Source organism: Panthera leo, chromosome B2 (assembly GCF_018350215.1).
Source record: "Panthera leo isolate Ple1 chromosome B2, P.leo_Ple1_pat1.1, whole genome shotgun sequence".
NCBI lineage: Eukaryota > Metazoa > Chordata > Mammalia > Carnivora > Felidae > Panthera > Panthera leo.
In genome coordinates this window covers 104,090,493-104,102,925 of record NC_056683.1, presented here as the reverse complement: position 1 = coordinate 104,102,925, position 12,433 = coordinate 104,090,493, and the positions used below count along the sequence as shown (strand labels likewise).

Sequence of the window (12,433 nt, the reverse complement as noted above, 5' to 3'; positions counted from 1 at the left end):
AAGCAGGGGAAGGGCAGAGAAAGAGGAAAGAACAAGAATCCCAAGCTCCATGCTATCAGCACAGAGCCTGACGCACCAAACCCATGAACCACGAGAACATGACCTGAGCTGAATTCGGACGCCTAACTGACTGAGCCACCCAGGCACCCCATTCATGTTACGCTTTATTGAAGTTTGTTTCCAACAGTTTACATGTATCTATATTAATTTTTATTCTATTAAATTAGTCTAATTCTTTTAACCTATTTGCATTTGGAGGATCATTAATTATTTCTAATGAGTAATTTTACCCCCTAATTTCATGTCATTTACAAATCTGGTCTGTAGCCAGGTCACTGTTGAAGTTCTCCCAGAAAGCTTCCTTTCAGAGTGACGCAGTATCTTTAGGATCTTTGTACAAACTATGGATCTACCTACTCCCTTCTCCCCCTCCCCCCCCCCCCCCCCCCCCCCCCACCGCCCACCACACATACATTTTAACTTTCTCCTAGGGCATCAGCAAGCACACTTGGTACCTCTTCAGAAATCAGGTAATTAATTAGCCCCCTCCATGCTTAGGGATGAGAAAGTGTGCCATTCCTCCCAGATGCAGTCCTAATAACTGATACACTTTGTCTTTCAAATTCCCCTGTCAAAAAAGGAAACAACTTCTTAGTAATCTTTTTACTTTCACTCTTTTTTTTTTTAATGGCAGTATTACTATTTTGATATTACTGTTTCAACTGTGGGTTTGAAACTTTTCAAATCAAAAAGTTGGAGAAATATTTAAAATGTTGTACAGCTTATTTTCATCAGTTGTCAAAAATAGAAAAAATATATTACAAAAGTACACAAATAAAAGTAAAATTGATGATCAATTTCCATCAAGGTAATAATAATACTCATATTTAAAGATTGTTTTATAATTGGAGACTATAGGAGGCAAGTAGGAAGCACATATTATTGTGAAGAGTTACCAGTGATGTTGGGTTACTTCCTACAGCTCTGGATAGACCCAATTAGGACGCTGCCCCAAAATAACCACTTAACCTAGAAACTTAAAACTTATTTTGAGATTCATGAACTCCTCTACAAAATTCTAGAAATATGAGCCTTCTTTTTCAGGGCTTGATTTCAGCACACATTTCTTGAGGTCCACTAATAGAGTAAAGGTTTGCATTGCAGAATCAGCCACGGCAACTGGATGCATGATTCCATACATGTAAGCCTTTGAATGTGTGACAGTAACTTCATTTCCAAGTCTTCATGTCTTTAAGATTCAATCTCTGATTCTAGAATTCATGGCAGTTTAGTATTGGGAAATGAGTGTGTTCTCCATTTGCTTTCTAGTCAGCATACGTATCCAGCTTGAATCCATTTGCATTTTCTTGACCACATTAATAGTGGCTAACACTGAGTGACAGATATTTAATCTTTACCCCCTCACTGTTGTTTTTGCCTTAGCCCTCTCTCTTTGCTCATTTAAGTCACCAAAGATGTTACCTAAAAGTAGTTTTTCTTTTGTTTTTGGAATTTGTCATTGTTTTCTTTATTAAAGTATAATTTACATACAGCACAAGAATGTTCATAGCAGTTTTTTTTTTTTTTTTCCAACGTTTTTTATTTATTTTTGGGACAGAGAGAGACAGAGCATGAACGGGGGAGGGGCAGAGAGAGAGGGAGACACAGAATCGGAAACAGGCTCCAGGCTCCGAGCCATCAGCCCAGAGCCTGACGCGGGGCTCGAACTCACGGACCGCGAGATCGTGACCTGGCTGAAGTCAGACGCTTAACCGACTGCGCCACCCAGGCGCCCCTTCATAGCAGTTTTATAACAGCTCAAAACTAGACACAAACCAATGTCCATCACAAGTGAATGAATAAATTATGGTGTATTCATACAATGGAACATGACTCAGCAACAAGAAGGAACAAACTACTGATCATGCAACAATTTCAGAATCATTGGTCAATGAAAGATGTCAGACAAGAGAGTGCATACTATGTAATTCCATATATGTGAAGTTGGATAGCATGGAAAACTTATCTATGGTGATAGAAATCCAAAGAGTGGTTCCCTCAGGGTTAGTAATGAGAAAGAAACATGAGCCAACTGTTGGGTGATAGTAATGCTGGATTCGGCTGATGATAACACAGATGTATCTATTTGTCAAAACTTGTCAAGTTGTACAATCAAGATCCATGCATTTTAGTGTAAGTTATAACCTCATTAAATAACAGACTTAAAATTATTGTCATCAATTCAAAAAATGGAATTCTATTTGCCCATTTCTGCTATTTTTACTTTTCTTCAGTGCTTAAATACAAGTTGTTGACTCTACTTGTATGACCTTGTTTGCAAGTTCTTATTGCTGTATAATTTCATTTCTAATCCCAATTTTAGGATTACTTTTTTTTTTTTTTTGGTTACTTTACACCTTCAATTCTGGGCAAAAGTTGATCTCTCTAGAGATTTCCTTAACATACAAACTAAGAGGCTGTCATCCTCTAGTCACTGAAGAAGTTGAATCTGCTCATATTGACCTGTAAGTAGTACTCATATACTTATTCAATAATAATCTCCGTTTTTCCCTTTTCATTTCTGCAAATTTAGATGTCTACAAGATGATTCTCTGACCTTCTTTACTTGGACCCTTCTCTCTGACTCCAGCTTCAACTTACCAGTCTCTATTACCCTAACACAGCAGATTGTGAAGGGTGGCCCCCAGAAAAGCAGCGTGAGACTCACCTGAATCTTGTTAGAAATGCAAATACAAGAACCCCACTCCTTCTCTATAGACTCAAACTCTGGAAGTAGAGTCTAGCAACTGTAGTTTAACTAGCAATCCAGGTTAATTCTGATGCATACTAATGTTTGGGAATCATTGCCCTAAACCCCATTGCTGTTCTTGCTTTATCTCTTAGTTTCCTGAATTCAGTTCTCATTATAAAAACAAAACAAGGGGCGCCTGGGTGGTTCAGTTGGTTCCACGACTGACTCTGGCTCAGGTCATGGTCTCGCGGTTTGAGTTTGAGCCCCGTGTTGGACTCTGTGCTGCCAATTCAGAGCCTGAAGCCTGCTTCAAATTCTGTCTCTCCTTCTCTCTCTGCCCTCTCCCTCTCACACACTCTCTCTCGCTTTCAAAAAATAAACAAATATTAAAAAAGTTTAAAAACAAAACAAGATATTTACCTATATTCTTTTTTTTTTTTAATTTTTTTTTAACGTTTATTTATTTTTGAGACAGAGAGAGACAGAGCATGAACGGGGGAGGGTCAGAGAGAGAGGGAGACACAGAATCCGAAATAGGCTCCGGGCTCTGAGCTGTCAGCACAGAGCCCGACGCGGGGCTCGAACTCACGGACTGCGAGATCATGACCTGAGCCGAAGTCGGACACTTAACCGACTGAGCCACCCAGGCACCCCAATATTTACCTATATTCTTAATGACATTTGAGTTCTCTACCCCACGGAGTCACAATTTGAGCCTCAGGTATCTAATTCTGCTCCAAGTACACACCTCTGTCTTCAAAGTCTTCTCAGCAGATTGTTAGAACTATCAGGAATTTCCATGTATGCTCTCATTTTACATGTGTAATCCTACAGTTTTTGTATCACTATCCCCATATGATAGGGAAATAGAAGCTTAGCAAATTGAAGTGTATTAATTTAGATATAAGTAACACAGGTTGTATTCAGTTAGGGTTCCTTATTTCAAGCTAGGGCACATCTCACCATATTGCAGCAACCTGTAATTTTAGCATAAAGACATTTAAATCCTAATTAAGTATAAATAGGTTAGCTTTAATATTCCCAATCTATTCATGAATGGCTTTCAAAAGGGATGCATTTATTTACCTTTATATATCTGTTCATTTATCTTTGTATATGTTAAATAATACAGGTTTTCTAAGCTCCATCAGATTATAACTGTTTCCTGTATTTAAAAATACAATTCTTGATACTTACTGTCTGAATTAAACTGCTTGGTTTTACTTTCCTTCAGAAGAACAGAGTTAGCCAAAGTAGTTCAAATGTTTTAATATCTTTCTGGAATTTGCTGAGATGTAGACAGAACTGTCATTATCACTATGAAATGCAAAGAATGTGTATTTATTGAGGTTTGAGTCAATTGGGTGATTACTTATAACAGCACTTCATACTTAATTGTTATCCTCTTAACCAAGCTCTAACTTCTCTTAGCACAATAAGGAGTTGTGTTGAGAGGAGTCTAGTACATGGTAGTCTAGGTGCTGTTGTAATCAATCATTTTAAGTAATGGTCAAACTTCTTCAAGTTTACTCTGAGGTCAATTTTGATGAATCCTCTCCAATTACCTATTAAAAGCATAGATTTCATGTAACTAATTTTTAAAAATTATTTTATAAAGTCTTTAAAATAATATTATGTGAAAAAAAATGTGGTGAAGCATTTTATTTTAGTGCCAGCAAAACATTTTTTTCCTATGAACTGGAAATACCATATATCTAAAATCATTTAGAAGTAACTGGAACAAAGGCACCTGGCTGGCTGAGTCAGAAGAGCATGTGATTCTTGATCTCAGGGTTGTGAGTTCGAGCCCCACAGTGGGTGTACAGATTACTCAAAAATAAAATCTTTTAAAAAAAGTAACTGGAACACAGTGGTCAAGTATTATTACTATGTCCCAGTGTTTTATATCTTTTTCATGTTATCCAAATTGTATCCTACATGGTCCAATTCAACTCTCCTTTCTTTCACTTACTGCTCCATTATTTATGGATGTATTTCATCTTTGAACTTCTATACACTTACAGTTTTATAACAGAATTTGACATTGATTTTATGTTGTCTGCACTATAGTCTATTTCATGTAGGTAAATCTTAGCATAAAAATAATAAAAAGTATCAAGTCAGCTTTTATTTACTGAAAGCCATTGGGATGAACATTTTGCAAATATTTCATCTTCCTAACAGTTCTGTAACTTAAGTTTTATTATATTCATTCCATATTTGAGGAGCTTATGGCTCAGAGAAGTCAAGTGACCTGCTCAAACTGAACTGCCTGTATGTGGCACAACTGAGACATGAAGCCAGAACTGTCTGATTCCAATGTATGCTCTTTACCCAGTATACTACAGAAATATAGTTTCCCAGTTCTCTACAGAAATAGGGTCAATAGGAAGAGATTTATATGAGGAAATGGCTCATGTGATTAGGGAGGTCTACTGAGCAGTGTCACAATCTGCCACATGCAAGCTGGAAACCCAGGAAAGCTGAGTGATGTAGTATAATTCCAGTCTGAGTCCTAAGGCCTAAGAACCAAGTGAGCTGATGGTGTAAAGACCAGTCAAAGGCAATAGAAGACTCATGTCCTAGCTCAAGTACTCAGGGAGGAAGCAAAAGAGGCAAATTCCTCCTTTTCTCTACCTTTTTGTTCTATCTAGGCCCTCAACGGACTGGATGATGCCCACCCATATTGGGAAGGGCAATCTACTTTCTTGAGTCCACCAATTCGAATGCTAATTCCACAAACACCCTCACAGACACATTCAGAAATAATACTTAGTCTGGGCACCCCCTGGCCCAGTCAAATTGACACATAAAATTACCTATCACACTCAGCATACAAAGGTGTGAGGTCATTCAGGTCACAGACTTTGTCTCTGATTTCTCTAATGATTGAGGAAAGCAACACTATATAATCTTGTTTTTTGGCTAAATATTATCATGGGAGGCATCATAACTAAATGAGCTTGTCTGAGAAAATTTTAATTTTGTAACAGTGACAGCTTAAGTATAATAAAGATTATGATTCAATTCTAATAGTATACACAGCATAAAACATACGTTGAAAATTCATGCCACAGTTGTTTTATGAATGTATGGTATATAAAATTATCATAAATATTCTCTTCAGAGCAGTTTAATTTTTTTTTTTTCCAGAGCAGTTTTAACTTTAACCTAAAAGGCTGACAAACTAGTCAGATTATCATTTAAAATTTTTTTTTTTTAACGTTTTTTTTAATTTATTTTTGGGACAGAGAGAGACAGAGCACGAACTGGGGAGGGGCAGAGAGAGAGGGAGACACAGAATCTGAAGCAGGCTCCAGGCTCTGAGCCATCAGCCCAGAGCCCGACGCGGGGCTCGAACTCACCGGACCGTGAGATCGATCGTGACCTGAGCTGAAGTCGGACGCTTAACAGACTGAGCCACCCAGGCGCCCCCAGATTATCATTTTAAAGACTACTTTCTCCCTCTAGTGACCAGGAATGAGAATACCATGTCATATTCACAGGCATTTAAAAAACTGATTATCAATGTATATGTGTACTTCCCCCTATGGTGTCTGGGAAATTTGCCAGCTATTTTGATTATTACAATGGATGCAAGTGAGATTGGTATTCATTAGGGACAATAGGGATGCTAGATCCTGCAGTGTGGAGAACAGTGCCCCACATAAAGTAATTATCCAGTGTTAAACATATAGATGAAAAATATATTAATTATTATTTAAGCCTAGAGCCTAGCACCATTTTACATATGAAGACATTTTGCACTGTTTTATTTTTATTTATTTATTATTATTTTTTAAGTAAACTCTACCCCCAACATGGGGCTTGAACTCAAGACCCTGAGATCAAGAGTTGCATATTCTACCAGCTGAGGCAGCCAGGCACACCCCTCACCTCCCTGCACTGTGTTAAACACTGCATTTTTTGAAAGCAACTTATTTCATCTACTCTTAAACACTGCTTGTAAGATACATCGTTATCTAACACTAAGAATGAAAACAATTGCCAGTTAAACTCTGACACAAAGCTTTCTAATGCTTATAATTTTTATTTTATCCACAATCAACAGAGTGAAAAGGCAACCTATAGAATGGGAGAAAATATTTGCAAACTATATATCTGAAAAGGTTAATCTCCAAAATATATAAGGAACTAGTGATTCTATAGGGATAGCCACCTAACTACTTCATCATGTCATTTAGTACAGGCATGCCCAACCATTTATAAATTAAAATAGATACTTTAAGAATTATTTCCCTTTTGTTTTTCCTTGATATTACAACCAAGATGTTATATTAATTTTAAAAAAATTGGGGTTCCTGGCTGGCCCAGTCAGAAGAGTATGTGACTGACTGTTGATCTAGGGGGTCATGAGTTTGAGTCCCACGTTGGGTGTAGAGATGACTTAAACTAAAAAAATAAATTTAAATGATGGTACACTATTTGTGAATTTCAAGAAAGAAAAAAGGAGTTATAAAATATTCATTATAAGGAATGTTTTTCTTCTAATTTTTTTTAAAGTTTATTCACTTTTGAGAGATAGAGACAGGGTGTGAGTGGTGGAGGGGCAAAGAGGGAGACACAGAATCCGAAGCAGGCTCCAGGCTCTGAGCTGTCAGCATAGAGCCTGATGCGGGGCTCAAACTCATGAACCATGAGATCATGAGCTGAGCCAAAGTTGGATGCTCAACCAACTGAGCCACCCAGGCACCCCAGAATGTTTTCTATTCTTCTAGAAAGTTTCCTACAAGCTCAATTTGATTGCCCCTGTCTCAATAATTCTGCTGTTCCCATGGCTGGGTTCATGGGTCCCATACCTGGTGTAATGCTCTGCTGTGCCATCTTCAAAGTCTCAATAAATTTTGAACAAGGAGCCCCACATTTGTACTTTGCACCAGGCTTGCATATGACATAGTGGTCTTGACCGCAAGCAACAGAAATAATCATCTCTGGCTTTGAAGTAACACATCTTTACATTTTCAAAGTGCTTTCACATCTGTTATCTTTTTTGATCTTCACAATTAAGCAGTTAGAAAAGGAGAGAAAGTGGTAGAGAAGATACACCTTGAAGTCAGAATAGGCTTCAGCACAAATCTAGACTCTGCAGTAATCTTAAACTAGTGATATAATTTCTCTCATCTTCCCCTTCCTTTTCTGTAAAACAGCAGTACCACCTGTCATATGAAAGTTGATGTGATAATTATGTAAAATAACATAAAGCACATGGTAGACACTGAATAAGTTTTTCTCCTTTTAGCTCTTCTCTGTCCCCCAACTCCCAATTTGCAAAATACAAAAATTGAAACTAAGACGTTTAAATGATCTGTTAAACGTGTTAATCTGGGTCCTCTGAAGAGCAGAGGTCAAGCTGGGATTAAATGTGCAAAGATATTACTAGGGGAAATGACTGTGAGTGAAATGGGGAGGGGCCCAGAAAAAAGATGGAAGAAACTTTTGACCAGGAAGCAAGTCTGACTGAATGAAAAGAAGAGCAAGAGAAAGTTGGGTGAAGTGGCCTAGACTCCTGTGCCATCCAGGGAAGATTCACGAGGCCATTGAGGAGTCCTTGAGTCAGCCCAGGTCAGTGGTCAGCTGAGTCCCGCAGTTTTTAGGAATGGTTTTACCTTATGTATTCTAGCCACACTCAGTCTTGGCTGGAGCAGCTCACAGGAGGTATGGCCTGAATGCAAGCAAAGCAGGCTACAGATTTCAGGGTACAGCATTCAGGCCCTTGGACGTTATTCTTCCTGTATTTGGAGGGCTGTAAGGTGCATCTTCATGGCCACCACATTAATCTCCACACTGAGATGGTGCCAAAGCCAGAGGTAATTTGCCAATTAATATATGTCTTACCACGAGTGAGTTAACTTTCTGTGATTCCTGTGTCCTTGTTTATGAAGTTAAATGTATTAAAATGCCTAATGCAACCTTGACTCTTACCTGCAAGAAATTCAATTAGCTCGGCATCTTCTTTGAATGTGAAGTTAGTTGTTCTTCAGCCATTGTTTTCCCAAAAAGTAGGACGGCTTTCTGTTGGAATTGGCAAGTCTACCTGGCTCTGGACACATGGAGTCTGTCTGCTAAAGATGCCTTCGTCCTGTCTGAGGAAGAGAAACATTTCCATAGAATGCCTCTGTTGCTGCTCAACTCAACTCTGGGCTTTGGAGCCCAGGAGAGGTGACCCATTCAGTCAGAGAGCCATAACTCCTTCCATACATTAAGGGTCATTTAGGGGAAATTGTTTGAAAATCAAGTATCTTTTGGCTGTAATGGTCCATGAAATAATTATTTTTTTATTTTTAATTTTTCCATGAAATAAGTTTTAAAGACAAGAAGGAAAAAACACATGGAGATGGGGGTGAGGGTGGAGGAAAGAAAGCAACTTATAAGGAAGGTTCACCTATGTAGAGTGTTGACCCACTACTCTGAGAAGTGAATAAAGATGGGTTGGGTGATCTTATTATTCCCATTTTTTTTTAAAGTAGGCTCTACAACCAACGTGAGGCTTGAGCTCACTACCCCGAGACCAAGAGTTACGTGCTCCTCTGGCTGAGCCAGCCAGGTGCCCCTTATTCTTCCCATTTTCGAAATGTGGAAATGAGATTTTAAAAAGTCAAACCACTTGCCCAAATTTCCATTGCTCGTTAAGGCAGAGCTGGAACTCCAGCCCATATCTTTTGCCCTCCTCTAGTAAGACTAGGTCTACACAATACCAATAAAAAAAACAAATGAACAAAGGGAATGTTACATTTGATGGATGGAGAACTGCTGACGTAGGGCACTGAATCGTGAATTCCTGTTTCTCCTTTTATTTTTATTTTTAATTTTTTTTTATAATTTTTTTTAACGTTTATTTATTTTTGAGACAGGGAGAGACAGCATGAACGGGGGAGGGTCAGAGAGAGAGGGAGACACAGAATCTGCAACAGGCTCTGAGCTGTCAGCACAGAGCCTGATGTGGGGCTCGAACTCACGGACCGCGAGATCATGACCTGAGCCGAAGTCGGATGCTTAACCGACTGAGCCACCCAGGGGCCCCCCTGTTTCTCCTTTTAGTAACTGGGTGCTTCCCCAACAATTGTTAGTATTTTTCTGGATGGGCAGAGGGGAATAGGAAGATAAGATTTAACATTAAATTGAGATGGTCATATGGTCTTATTTCTAAGAAAGTACCTTTGCATTTTATACATTGTGTAGAACTGCAGGACGATATAATGAATGAGTGCACAGTTCTTGAGTCAGATTACCTGGTTTCAGCTTGTGGCTCTATATTGCTGCTGTATGACCTTGGATAAGCAACTCAGTTTCTCTTTGCTTGAGTTCCTTCTGAGGTAATGTAAAATGGAGGTCATAATATTATTACCTCACAGGGTTGTTCTGAGGATTAAAAGAGATAGCACATTTAGAAGACACTAAATAAATGTAGGCCAAAATGAATATAGAACCAGAAACCATGTCGCTCTGAAAAAAGAAAAAAACTTGCTGTTCAAGAGCAATAACAGTGGATGTTTCCTAAGTTTTCCAGTGTTTACTATAGACTTTAGTAAAGTCATTCCTGTTTGACTATATTAGTTTATTTTTGAACTTTTGTTAAAGTCCGTGTCCTGTGGCAAATGTACCTTCTAGTTTTTCACGACATTTTCTGCAAATGCTTTTTCATACAATCATGTTACTGATATATCTTTTTTTCTGTAGTGAGGTTTATTGCCAATTGCCATTAGGACAGTCTCTGTTGTGTACCAAAAAATCCTATATTCTAATATGCAAATCAAATGATTCCTATTTATAATACATATATCTACTCAACTCAAAATGAAATGCTAGCAGAGTCATATTATTCACTTTGGTAAAACCTTTTAAAATTTACATTTAAATCAAATCATCACAGGGGCGCCTGGGTGGCTCAGTCGGTTAAGCATCCGACTTCAGCTCAGGTCACGATCTCACGCTCCGTGAGTTCGAGCCCCGCGTCGGGCTCTGGGCTGATGGCTCAGAGCCTGGAGCCTGCTTCCGATTCTGTGTCTCCCTCTCTCTCTGCTCCTCCCCCGTTCATGCTCTGTCTCTCTCTGTCTCAAAAATAAAAAAAACGTTAAAAAAAAAATTAAATAAAAAAAAAATAAAAATAAAAAAAATAAATCAAATCATCACATTTCATTAAAATGTTCAATGAAATAGTCACTGTAGATGCCAAGGATGAAGCCACTATACAGCCATCCTTGTCCAGCTGGGATGAGGAGACTGATCTGCATAAAGCAACCAAGAGAGTCAAAGACAGAAGGTAAGTACTAAATTGGGTGGCAAAGGTCACAGAGCTATAGGACTGTCAGAATGATAAGGGAAGGTTATGCGTAGGAGATAGGAGGAGGCAATTTGCCAATTAATATATGTCTTACCACGAGTGAGTTAACTTTCTGTGATTCCTCTGTCCTTGTTTATGAAATTAAATGCATTAAAATGCCTAATGCAATCTTCCCGAGATAGGCTTGAATGGAGTTTCAAGAATGGGCAGGCTATTATTAGTGGAAAATGATTGCAATGACAAGAACAATCAAAGCTATGGACAGGGACGTTTCAAGTAGTGGAGGTAAAAATCTTTCTAAAAATTTGGTATATACAACAAGAGAAAAAAGTTCACAGGTAGTAGCCTCAGGTAATTTTATAATTTTCTGTTGCAAATAGCAAATTCTTTCTTCTATGGCAAAGGAACTTTCATTCAGCATTTGCTCTTCTCTGCTTCTTGGCTCAGGTTATAATCCTAGAGAATTAATCCTCCCACAGTACAAAGACTCTTTAAGAAAGGAAACAAGGCAGAATAGTGTCAAAGAGTGACTCAAAGTCACAAAGTCACTTAATGATAGCACATTGCTTACTAATTGATTTCACCCCACAGAGGCAAAATAGGATTTATTAAAAGAGGAAAAAAAAGGAGAGAAAAATCATTGTAGTCTGAGAAGAGTGAATCTTGTTTGCACAATTTTTGTGGGATATCTGATTAGTTGGCAGCAGTCAATTTGGACAGTCTGTCCTTGAGTAGGCTGACTAGGGGTACAAAAATATCTTAATTGTTTATGAATTCTCTTGCAAACCTTTGTGAGCTAAACTATGAAGCTTCAGGGCAAGGTGTTTCCCTTTAATGTCAGTGTCTTTTGCATCAACACCTCATTCTTACTTGTACTGGGTCTGCACTACTTCCCTCCAGTCTCCTACCTGCTGCTGCTTGTTTCTAAATCCGTTTCCCCACATGCTTCCTTTTCACTGGATCCTCTTCTGAGTCCCAATTTCAAAGTGATCATAATCTGGGGGCTCTGTAGTGGAGTTTCTATTACAAAGAATTATAATCAGGGGCGCCTGGGTTGCTCGGTCGGTTAAGCGTCCGACTTCTGCTCAGGTCATGATCTCGTGGTCCGTGACTTCGAGCCCCGCGTCGGGCTCTGTGCTGACAGCTCAGAGCCTGGAGCCTGTTTCAGATTCTGTGTCTCCCTCTCTCTCTGCCCCTTCCCTGTTCACGCTCTGTGTCTCTCTCTCAAAAATAAATAAACGTTAAAAAAAATAAAAAAAAAGAATTATAATCATTTTTCTAATATGAATTTAAGATGTTAAACAAAAATATGCAAAATTTAAGTTTTCCTTCACTCTTGCATTTTTCTAAGGACTAACACCAGTGTTTTCATACCCCAA

At 38.5% G+C, this 12,433-nt stretch overlaps 1 long non-coding RNA gene across 2 annotated transcripts; it reads right to left on the bottom strand.

Moving 5' to 3' along the window:
• Positions 1-436: 436 nt before the first annotated feature.
• Positions 437-12,147, bottom strand: LOC122220305. Of its 2 annotated transcripts, XR_006202792.1 has the most exons (4): positions 11,963-12,147; positions 10,003-10,132; positions 8,696-8,856; positions 437-628 (listed from the first exon to the last, which is right to left on the bottom strand). It is a non-coding gene; the product is annotated as an uncharacterized LOC122220305 (long non-coding RNA). The 2 variants fall into 2 exon arrangements; XR_006202791.1 differs by lacking the exon at positions 437-628 and having other exon boundaries at positions 7,500-8,856.
• Between the last annotated feature and the right edge of the window lie 286 nt (positions 12,148-12,433).